Genomic DNA, 10,928 nt, shown 5'->3' on the forward strand with positions numbered 1-10,928 from the left:
ATTATATAGTCCTTTAGGTTCAATGACTGCTAAGATTAGAAACAAGAATAAAATTTTATTCCTGGTGACAATATTTTGCCCCACTTAAATAATGCCACATATTAAACTTTAGTAGCTCTATGTGTGGGAAATTTCACTGGGCTTGTCATGGAAATTCTGAGTATTTTAATAATTTACAGATACTCTACATTCAGAGATGAAGAGGCACAAAAATCAACATTCTAAACAAAACAAAACAAAAATCCTGTACCCTTCTCATTAAAAACAGTACCAATTTCACTCTCTCTGAAATCTTGCTACTAGCAAAGTCTCATGTTCTTGCCTAAATACTAAACACCAACACCACACACACCCACACAACACACACCACACCTGAATTGAGTACTACAAGATTTAAAAATATGACAATTTACATCCAGAGAGAAAATATTGTTTTCTGTAGTATGTTAAACCCAAAGTAGTAAATCCAAATTAAGCAGAAGAGAGGAAATAATAAAGATGATCGGAAGTCAGCTAAACAGAAAACAGAATATTAGTAACCAAAACTCAACAAAAACATAAGCCAGTTCTTTCAGAAGATCTATAAAGTTGATAAACCTCCTGCCAAAGAAAAAATTTTAAAACACGAACTCAGGGGCAACTAGGTGGCTCAGTCAGTTAAGCATCCAACTCTTGATTTTGGCCTAGGTCAAGGTCTCAGGGTTGTGAGATCAAGCCTCACATTGGGCTCCACGCTGGGTTTGGAGCCTGCTTGAGATTCTCTCTCTCCCTCTCCCTCTGTCCCTACCCCCAGCTCTAAAAAAAAAAAAAAAAAAAAAACAAAAAACTTCAAATACCAAGAAGGAGAGAGATGACACCACCACAGATTCTACAAATATTAAAAAGAATAACCAGGGGAACTGGGGAATAATTTTATGCCTATAAATTTAACAGACAAGATGGGTTAATTCTTTGAAAGACAAAAACTACCAAAGCTCACTCAATAAGAAATCAATAACCTAAACAGAATTAAAGAAATAGAATCTATCAAAAACCTCCCATATCCTATAAAGTTTAAAGCTATACTTACATAAAACTTAGCAATCCCACTCGAGGTACTTGCCCAAGAAAAAAGAAAACTTAGACTTACACCAAAATCTGTATGCAAACATTTATAGCAATTCCGTTCCTAAATGCCAAAAACTGGAAACAATCCAAACGTCCTTGAAGAAATAAACTATGGTACATCCATGCAATAGAATACTACTCAGCAATAAAAAGGAACAACTATTAATACATACAACAACATAGATGAATCTCAATGGATTTAGCTAAGTAAAATAAGTCATATTCAAAAGGCTACAAACTATATGATTCCATTTATATGACATTCAGGAAAAGATAAAACTATAGGGATGAAGAATAAATCAGAAATTTCTAGCGGTTGGGGGTAGAAGGTACTAACAACGGAGTAAAATAAGGGTATTTTAAGGGTTATTGGAACTGTCATGCATCTAGATTGTGGTATGGAGATCCAACTATATGTGTCTGTCAAAATTCATAAAGCTAATTAACAGTATTTATCACAGAATTAGAACAAATAATCCTAAAATTCGTATGGAACTACAAAGGCCACAAAGATTCAAAGCAATCTTGAAAAAAAACAAAACTGGAGGCATCACAATCCCAGATTTAAACTCTACTGCAAAGCTATAGTAATCAAACAATATGGTACTAGCACAAAAACATACACAGAGAACAATGGAACAGAATAAAGAGCCCAGAAACAAACTCATATTCAGCTAATCTACAATAATGGAGGCAAGAATATACAGCAGAGAAAACACAGTCTCTTCAATACATCCTGTTGGGAAAACTGGACTGATACACGCAAAAGAATGAAACTGGACCATTTTCTTATATCATACACAAAAATAAACTCAAAATAGATTAAAGACCTACATGTGACATCCGAAACCATAAATATCCTAAAAAGAATACACAGGCAGTAAACTCTTGGACGTTGGCCTTAGTATTTTTCTGAATCTATCTCCCCAGGCAAGGGAAATAAAGGAAAAATAAACAATTGTGACTACATCAAATTTAAAAGTTTTGCACGGTGAAGGAAACCATAAATAAAATGAAAAGGTAACATACTGAATGGGAGAAGATATTTGCAAATGATATATCTGATAAGAGGTTAATACCTAAAATACATTAAGAATTCATACACAGGGCACCTGGGTGGCTTAGATGGTTAAGCGTCTGCCTTTGGCTCAGGTCATAATCTCGGGGTTCTGGGATCAAGCCCTGCATCAGGCTCCTCACTCAGTGGGGAGTCTGCTTCTCCCTTTCTCTCTCCCTCTGTGACCTCTCTTGCTCTTGCTCTCACTCTCTCTCAAATAAATAAATAAAATCTTAAAAAAAGAACTCATACACAAAACAAACAATCTGGTTTAAAAATTGGCAGAGGACTTGCGTAGACATTTTTTCAAAGAAAATATACAGATGGCCAACAAACACATGAAAAGATGCTCAACAACACTCATCATCAGGGAAATGCAAATCAAAACCATAATGAGCTGGGGCGCCTGGGTGGCTCAGTCCTTAAGCGTCTGCCTTCGGCTCAGGTCATGATCCCAGGGTCCTGGGATTGAGCCCCGCATCGGGCTCCCTGCTCAGTGGGGAGTCTGCTTCTCCCTCTCCCTCTCCCCCTGCTTGTGTTCCCTCTCTTGCTGTGTCTCTCTCTGTCATATAAATAAAAATCTTTAAAAGAAAAAAAAAAAAACCATAATGAGCTATCACCTCACCCAAGTCAGAATGGCTAGTATCAAAAAGACAAGAACAAGTGTTGGTGAGGATATAGAAACAAGGGAACCATCCCTCATGAACATCGATGCAAAAATTCTTAATACATAACAATGATATGTAATAACAACATATAAAAAGGACAATATATCATAACTAATTAGGTCTTATTCTGGGATTGCAAGATTGATTTAACATTCAAAAATCAATGACTATAATTTACCATGTTAACAAGCTAAAACAGAAAAACTATACAAAAAAGCATTTGACCAAATCCAACATCCATTCCTGATAAAAATTCTCAGGAACCCAGGAATAGAAGGGGACTTCCTCAAACTAATAAAAGGCACATATGAAAAACCTACAGCTAACATATTCAGTGGTGAAAGCCTTCTTTTCTTTTTTTTTTTTTGTGGTGATAGGCTTAATGGCAATGATCAAGAACAAGGCAAGACTGTCTGCTCTCATCACTTCTATTCAACACTGTACTAGAAATCCTAGCAATGCAATCAAGCAAGAAAAATGAAAAAAGGGGAAAATATTAGAAAGGAAGAATATAAAACTATCTTTATCCATAGGTGATATGATTGGCTATATAGATAATACTATGGAATTTACAGAAAAGTCTACTAGAACTAATAAGTGTACTTAGCAGGGCCACAGGAACAAAGTCAATATACATAATTCAATGCTATTTCTATATACCAGCAACAACTAATTAGAAACCGAACTTTACAGTAGCATCAAAAAATAGGAAATGCTGGGGCGCCTGGATGGCTCAGCGGTTAAGCATCTGCCTTGGGCTCATGAGGGTCATGATCCCAGGATCCTGGGATCAAGCCCCACATCAGCCTCCTTGGTCAGCAGAAAGCCTGCTGCTTCTCCCTCTCCCTCTGCTGCTCCCCTTGCTTGTGCTCTCTTGTCTGTCTCTCTGTCAAATAAATAAATAAAATCTTAAAAATAAAATAGGAAATGCTTAGGGACACAGTTGACAAAAGATATGTAAGACTTGTACAGTGAAGACTACAAAACATTACCAAGAGAAATTAAAGAAAACTTAAATAAATGGAGAGATATACTGTGTTCATGGATTCGAAGACTCAATATTAGTATGATGTCAATTCTCACCAAATTGATCTATACCTTCAATGCAATCCCACTCTAAATCCCAGTAAGATTTTCTGTAGAAGCTGGAAATCTGATTCAAAAATTTATGTGAAAATGTAAAAGACCTAGAATAGCCAAGCCAATTTTGAAAAAAAGGAACAAAGCTGGAATAGCTACACTACCTGACTTCAAGGCTTACTATGAAAGCTGCAGTAATCAAGGCTATTGTGCTATTAGAATAAAGATAAGCAAAAAGATCAGTGAAACAAAAAAGAGCCCAAAAATGACCCACACATTTTTTTAGACAGTGTGGCGCTGGTGGTATACTGGTGAGCATAGCCGCCTTCCAAAAGTTGCCAAAATGGGAAAAAGAAATTTTTTGAGCAAATGGTATTAGAATAAACAACTGAAGAGCCACATGCTGAAAAAAAATAAACCTTGACCCTTACCATGCAAACATAGAGAAAATTTAACTCAGAATGGATCACAAATCTAAACACAGAATAAACTGGCAAACATTTCTTGGTAAAACACAAAAAGAAAACTATAAAAGAAAACAATCAATAAACTGACAATCAAAATTAAAAACTACTGCTCTTCAAAAGATACAGTTATAAAAGTGAAAAAGACAAGCCAAAGCCTGGAAGAAAATATATGCAAAACATTTATCTGACAAAAAACATATCTGGAATACAGAAAGAACTCTTACAACTAAATAAGATTTCAAAAATCCAAAAATTTTTAATGGGCAAAAGATTTGACATTTCATCAAGAAGATACATTAATGGAAAATAAACACAAAAAAAGATGCTCAGCATCTCTAGTTATTAAGAAAATGCAAATTAAAACCATGATAAATTTAAAAAGAGTGACCATACCAAGTGTGTTGATTGTGTGAAGCAACTAGAACTCTCATACATGGCTGCTGTAAAATATATAGTCAACTTTGGGAAACAATTTCCAAATTCTGGGAGGTTTCTTTAATGTCTTAGAAGAAGTTAAAATTTTTTTTAAATTTAACATAGGAAAGAATATTAATATTATTATTATAAACAACAATAAGTTATTTTTGGGGGCGCCTGGGTGGCTCAGTCGTTAAGCGTCTGCCTTCAGCTCAGGTCATGATCTCAGGGTCCTGGGATCGAGCCCCGCATCAGGCTCCCTGCTCCGCGGGAGGCCTGCTTCTCCCTCTCCCACTCCCCCTGCTTGTGTTCCCTCTCTCGCTGTGTCTCTGTCAAATAAATAAATAAAAAAATCTTAAAAAAAAAAAACAGTAAGTTATTTTCTCTTCCCTTAATTTTTCTTACCAATGTTTTGTAGTCTTCACTATACAAATAGTTTTATAAAAAGTTAAACATAATCCTACCTTATAAATTAGCCATTCTACTCCTATTTACACGAAAGAAATAAATGCATATACCTATATAAACTTTTACATATATTTTTATAAGCAGCTTTATTTATAATAGCCAAAACCCAGAAACAACTCAAACAACTTTAAACTATGTCCACAAATTCTTTAACACTCCTCCCTTCAAAAGTGGAGTCTGATGCTTCTTACCTTGAGAATAAGCTGGTTATAGTGCCTTACTTCTAACACATGGTAATATGGAGGAAGTGAAAATGTGTGACTTCTAAGACTAAGTCATGAAAAGTATTGCAGCTTTCTCTTTGCCCTTGCTCTTGGATAGCTTGTTTAGGGAGTAGCTACATTCTATGTAGTAAGGACACTCAAGCAGCCCAGGGAGGAGGCTCCTTGGGAGGAACTGAGGCCTGCCTGGATCCAACAGCCATGTACACGGCCCTATCTTGGAACTGGATCCTCCAGCCCCAGTAAAGCTTTCAACTGACTGTGGCCCAGCCAACACCTTAACAGCAATCTCATAGAAGACTGAGCCAGAACAACCCAGCTATGTCTCTTTAAAAATTCCTGGCCCAGAAACCATGATAATAAATGTTTATTGTTTTAAGCCACTCTATTTTGGGGTAATCCACTATACAGCAATAGATAACTAAGACATCCATCAACAGGTGAATGGATAAATTATGGCATATCCGTACAGTGTAATAGTATTAAGCAATAAAAAATGAATTATTGATAAGCACAACACTATTGAGTCTCAAAATAATTACACTGATTCTATTTACATGTAAGTATAGAAAATTCAAACTAATCAATAATGATAGAAAGCAGATCAGTGAATGACTAGAAATGAGGCGGCGGCAAACAATTATAAAGTGGCATAGGAAAACTTTTGGGGTGTGACTGTTACTATGTTCACTCAGGTGACAGTTTACATGGAGGTTTACATATCTCAACATTTCCAAAATTGTACACTTTAATATGCTGGCTATATTATTCCTCAGTAATGCTGTTTAAAAAAATCAATATATTCCAGAGGAAAAAAACACAATGTTTTCCTGTGTAGCATTGTCATTGTTTTAAAACTATAAAAACATTACTATCTACATCCTCCAAGATACAGCATTACCTAAACTAAATTTTATATACATTTGAATGGATAAGAAGTATTTTAGGAAACTGCCAATTATCTAGGCAACATATTTTCAACACCTCCATTACAGTGAAAAGTATGTTGTTAATGCAAAAGTAACTGAGTAAAGAACTGTCTGTCTCCTACCTGCCAACTGCATGCCACCCAGACAACCTACCAGCTAACTACTGCTGTTTCCTGTGCGAACTGCTCCAGAGTTGCCTCAGTTAGTCCCATTTCTCAAATCACTAATCTATAGTCGGCCTGAGGCAGAATTCACAGCATTCCTTTTCATATGCTAAAAGTAAAAAGCTCTATAAGCCTTGAAAGAATCAGAGGGTGAAATAAAAGTAGCCTCGTCAATGTTCCTGGAAGCCAGGTACCAAATGAACTTTGTAAGACTCTTTCCTAAGTTTTTGTCCTTTATCTGATTTCCCCATTTTCCTTGTGTTGTGTTCTACCATCTTCACTAATTGGGGATTCTGATCCAGATCTTATCCAAAGTGCTCAGTGATCACCCAAAAACTTCACTTAGGTTTTAGACCAAAAAAATTGTCTTATCCTCAGAATTGAGTACACCTCGGGTCTTGTCTTCTGTTTCTACACCACAAAACCTGGAATGGTATAATAAAGCCACAATGAGACATTGGGGGGGGGTGAGGGAAGCTACCACACAAAAGCTAAGGTTCAATTCCATTTCTGGACATTAACAGTACTATTCTTAGCGACATATATATATAACAAATAACCAACAATGTATCATTTGACCTATCTGCTAATTATAAAAGGATCTAACTTGAGTGCATAGATAATATATAGCTGTTTAAAACTGGGTGGCTCAGTCAGTTAAGCAGCAGACTCTTGATTTCAGCTCAGATCATGATCTCAGGATTGTGGGATTGAGCCCCATGTTGGGCTCCACACTCAGTGGGGAGTCTGCTCGAGGATTCTCTCTCTCCCCCTCCCTCTGGCCTCCCCACTCACCCTCTGTCACTCTCTCTCTAAAATCAATCAATCAATCAATCTTTAAAACCAATGGCTTACACTCAAGTTTATTTCCCATTCACGTCTGGACCTGGTTAAAGCAACACTATCTCACCTGCTTTCAGGAAAGGATGAAAGCTGAGATGCACTTTACACATGGCAAAGAGTACTCTAGGAAGGTTAGAAGAAGACAGGTTACACATCCATAGTTGGCACTGAAAGTTTCCAGTTCTTACCATTTAGGTCCCATTGGTTCAAAGTATAAATTTTATAAAGTCTTCGTCTTCCATTTAAATTTTATTCAACCACCACAGCACTCTCTTCTATAATTCTACAGGACAAAATCATCCCTGTGCTTTCCAAAATCTATAGAAGAATACAGGGCTATGGCTGTGGACTCACTGAATCTTTTTTGGTTTAAGATTTATTTTATTTATTTATTTGAGAGAAAAAGTGTGAGCCAGCAGAGGGGAGGGACAGAAGTAGAGGGAGAGAGTCTCAGGTAGACTCCCCGCTCAATGTGGAGCCCGACCCCTGGCTCGATCCCATGACCCTGAGCCAAAATCAAGAGTCAGATGCTTAACTGACTGGGCCACCCAGGCGCCCCTGGACTCACTGAATCTTTTCATTAATCTCACTAGACGTGTAAATAGGCCAATAATAAATCAAGTGGTCTCTTCTTTGCTATCATCAGGAACAGGTCCCAATATTCAAATGATTGTTTATCATTTGTTCCTCTTTTTCTACATTCTCTGCTTGTCCTAGCCTATCCAGTTCTCTAAATTCTTCTTTCTCCCTTCATTCCTCTACAGCAGTGATTCTTCGCTAGCTTATCATGGGGAAAGCTAACAGAAAATACCAAGGTCCAAACTTGTTGAAGAAAGATAGAATCCCTGGGGCGCCTGGGTGGCTCAGTCCATTGAGCATCCAACTCTTGATTTCAGCTCAGGTCATGATCTCAGATAGGGAAATCGAGCCCCACCTCCAGCTCCATGCCTAACACTGTCTGTTTAAGATTCTCTCCCTCTCCCTCTGCCCTCCCTCCCCACCCTCCACCCCCGCTCACACATGAAAACATGCTCTCTCTCTCTCTCTCAAAAAAAAAGAAAAAAGAATACTTCTGTATTTTTATTAAGTTTGATAAGTGATTCTATTACTTAAAGATTTAAACAAACTGCTCTAACTCAGGGGTTCTTAAATTGGTTGCACATTAGAATAACCTGGGGAACTTTTAAATACCCTGATAATCAGAAACACTGGTGAGACTCAGGAATCAGTATATTTAAAGTTCCCCAGGTGTAAACCAGCATTATGCGTATCACCTGGTTGCTTGTTAGAAAATAAGAATTTCCAAAACCACTCCAGACTTACAGAATCAGTCTGCATTTACCAAGATTTCCAAGTAGTTTGTTTGGGGGAAGCAATGCACTATTTCAAACTAGGCTGCACACTGGAATGACCTGGGTACCTTTGAAAATTACTGATGCCTGGTTCCTACTTCCAGAGATTTTGATTTTAGCTAGTCTGGGTTGCAGCTTTGGTTCATCCACTACCACTCCACTGAGAAAAATTCATCAAGGTAACTAGTCTTTAAATCACTTTCACTAAAGCAGAAAAAAGGTCTCTCTTCAGTGGGTGTCATGACAGAGTCCCTGGAAGTGGACAAAAATAAAGGATTCCTTTAGAGCAGAGCACAGCACATTTTTTCTGTAAAAGACTAGACAGTATTTTAGGCTTGTGGGTCATGTGGTCTTTGTCACAACTACTCTCTTTGTAGTAGCCATAGACAATACAGAAACGAATGTGTTCCAGTGAAACTTTATATGCAAAAGGGGGATGATGGGCTAGATCTGACCTTCAAACCAAAGTCTGCCAACCCCTGCTCTAGAACAGCGGTTCTCAAACTTTATAGTACCTCAGAATTGCCTAGAAGGCTTGTTCAAACACAGATGGCTGGCTCCCAGCCTCAGAATGCCGATTCAGTAGATCTGGGTGAATTCTGAGAAGTTCTAACAAGTCCCCAGGTGATGCTGATGCTGTCAGTCCATGGATAACAATTTGAGAATCACTGATTTAAAGTAGTGGTTCTCAAACTTTACTACATGTCAGAATCACCTAGAGAAATTTTTAAAATTCTGATGCTATACTCCAGATGACATAAATCAAAATCCCTGGGGATGGGGACAAATTTTCTACTGTAAAGGTTCCAAACACTTGGGTCAATGGCACACACTACTGGTGTGCTGAAAGATACAGCAGACTGTATATATAGATGGCCACCAATAATTCCTCTCATCCCTCCATGTGCATGGTACTCTCCCACCAAAAGGTAGAGTTTATTTCCCTTTACACTGAATTTGGGGTAGCCCTGTGTCTTGCTTTGACCCAAAGAATGTAGCAGAAATGATTCTGTGTGATTTCCAGGCCTAAGCCTGAAGAAAAGCTAGCTATCACATTAAGAAGTCTGATTACCCTGCTGGAGAGAGACCACATTATAAGAGAAAAGCCCTCGAGAATGAAAGACTCCAAAGGGCAGGAAGAGCCTGGCCAATCCCAGCCATTCTAGCCACCCCAGGTAAGGCACCAGACATGCTGGATCCTCCAGCCACACACAAACCACTCAGCCAACACCAACTGACGTAGAGACAAGCTGCCCCCCTCCAAGCCCTATTGTTTTAAGTCACTAAATTTTGGGGTGGTTGTTAAACAGCCAGACATAAATGTCAACAGTCTTACATAAGATATCAGTGTTTATAAGGGTTTTTGCAGGGTGTTGTTTTTTTTAAGAGAGGGAGAGGGAGAGAGAGAATCTTAAGCAGGCTCTGTGCTCAGCACAGAGCCCAACACCAGGCTCAATCTCACAACTGTGAGATCATGACCTAAACTGAAATCAAGAGTCAGACGCTTAACCGACTGAGCCACCCAGGTACCCCAGTGTTTATGTTTTTATAGTGATTTAAGAAGTTGTAAACTAAAAAAAAAATAAAATAAAATAAAAAATAAAAAAATAAAAGAAGTTGTAAACTATTTGGTACAACCATTCAGAAATTACCAACTGCTAAAATTATATTTTTGCTAAAATTTTATTTTAATATTATTTGTCTGACTTGCTCTGTAAAGTATTTAAATGCAATAATTATTACTTTAACAAAATTATGTAACTTTCCCCCTGGTGTTACCATTTGAATCATCCAAAACTATTTTAGTTATAATTTCTTTGTCATCACTTCTTGGCTTTTTACCCACTGTTAAATATTTCATCTTTCTTTGGCTCTTATTTTCACAAATTTTTGCTATTAATGTGCTTTTATTTTTCACATTTCTCCTACTTATAAGGTATGTATGATTGTTTCCTTAGCAGCATCATTTGTTATGAGGTACTTCTATTAGAATACAATCGATTTGGGGTGGAGGAGAACACAGGCAGCAACCTCTTCGACCTCAGCCACAGCAACTTCTTCCTAGAAACATCGCCAAAGGCAAGGGAAGCAAGGGCAAAAATGAACTATTGGGACTTCATCAAAATAAAAAGCTTTTGCACAGCAAAGGAAACAG

At 37.6% G+C, this 10,928-nt stretch overlaps 1 protein-coding gene across 4 annotated transcripts in view; it reads right to left on the reverse strand.

Annotated features, from left to right (window-relative positions):
- ACAP2 (ArfGAP with coiled-coil, ankyrin repeat and PH domains 2) overlaps window positions 1-10,928 on the reverse strand; it is a 126,560-nt gene that overhangs the window by 60,719 nt on the left and 54,913 nt on the right. The window lies entirely within an intron of this gene.

The sequence above is a fragment of the Leptonychotes weddellii genome, chromosome 1 (genome assembly GCF_054177405.1).
Source record: "Leptonychotes weddellii isolate Sample4059 chromosome 1, ASM5417740v2, whole genome shotgun sequence".
Taxonomy (NCBI): domain Eukaryota; kingdom Metazoa; phylum Chordata; class Mammalia; order Carnivora; family Phocidae; genus Leptonychotes; species Leptonychotes weddellii.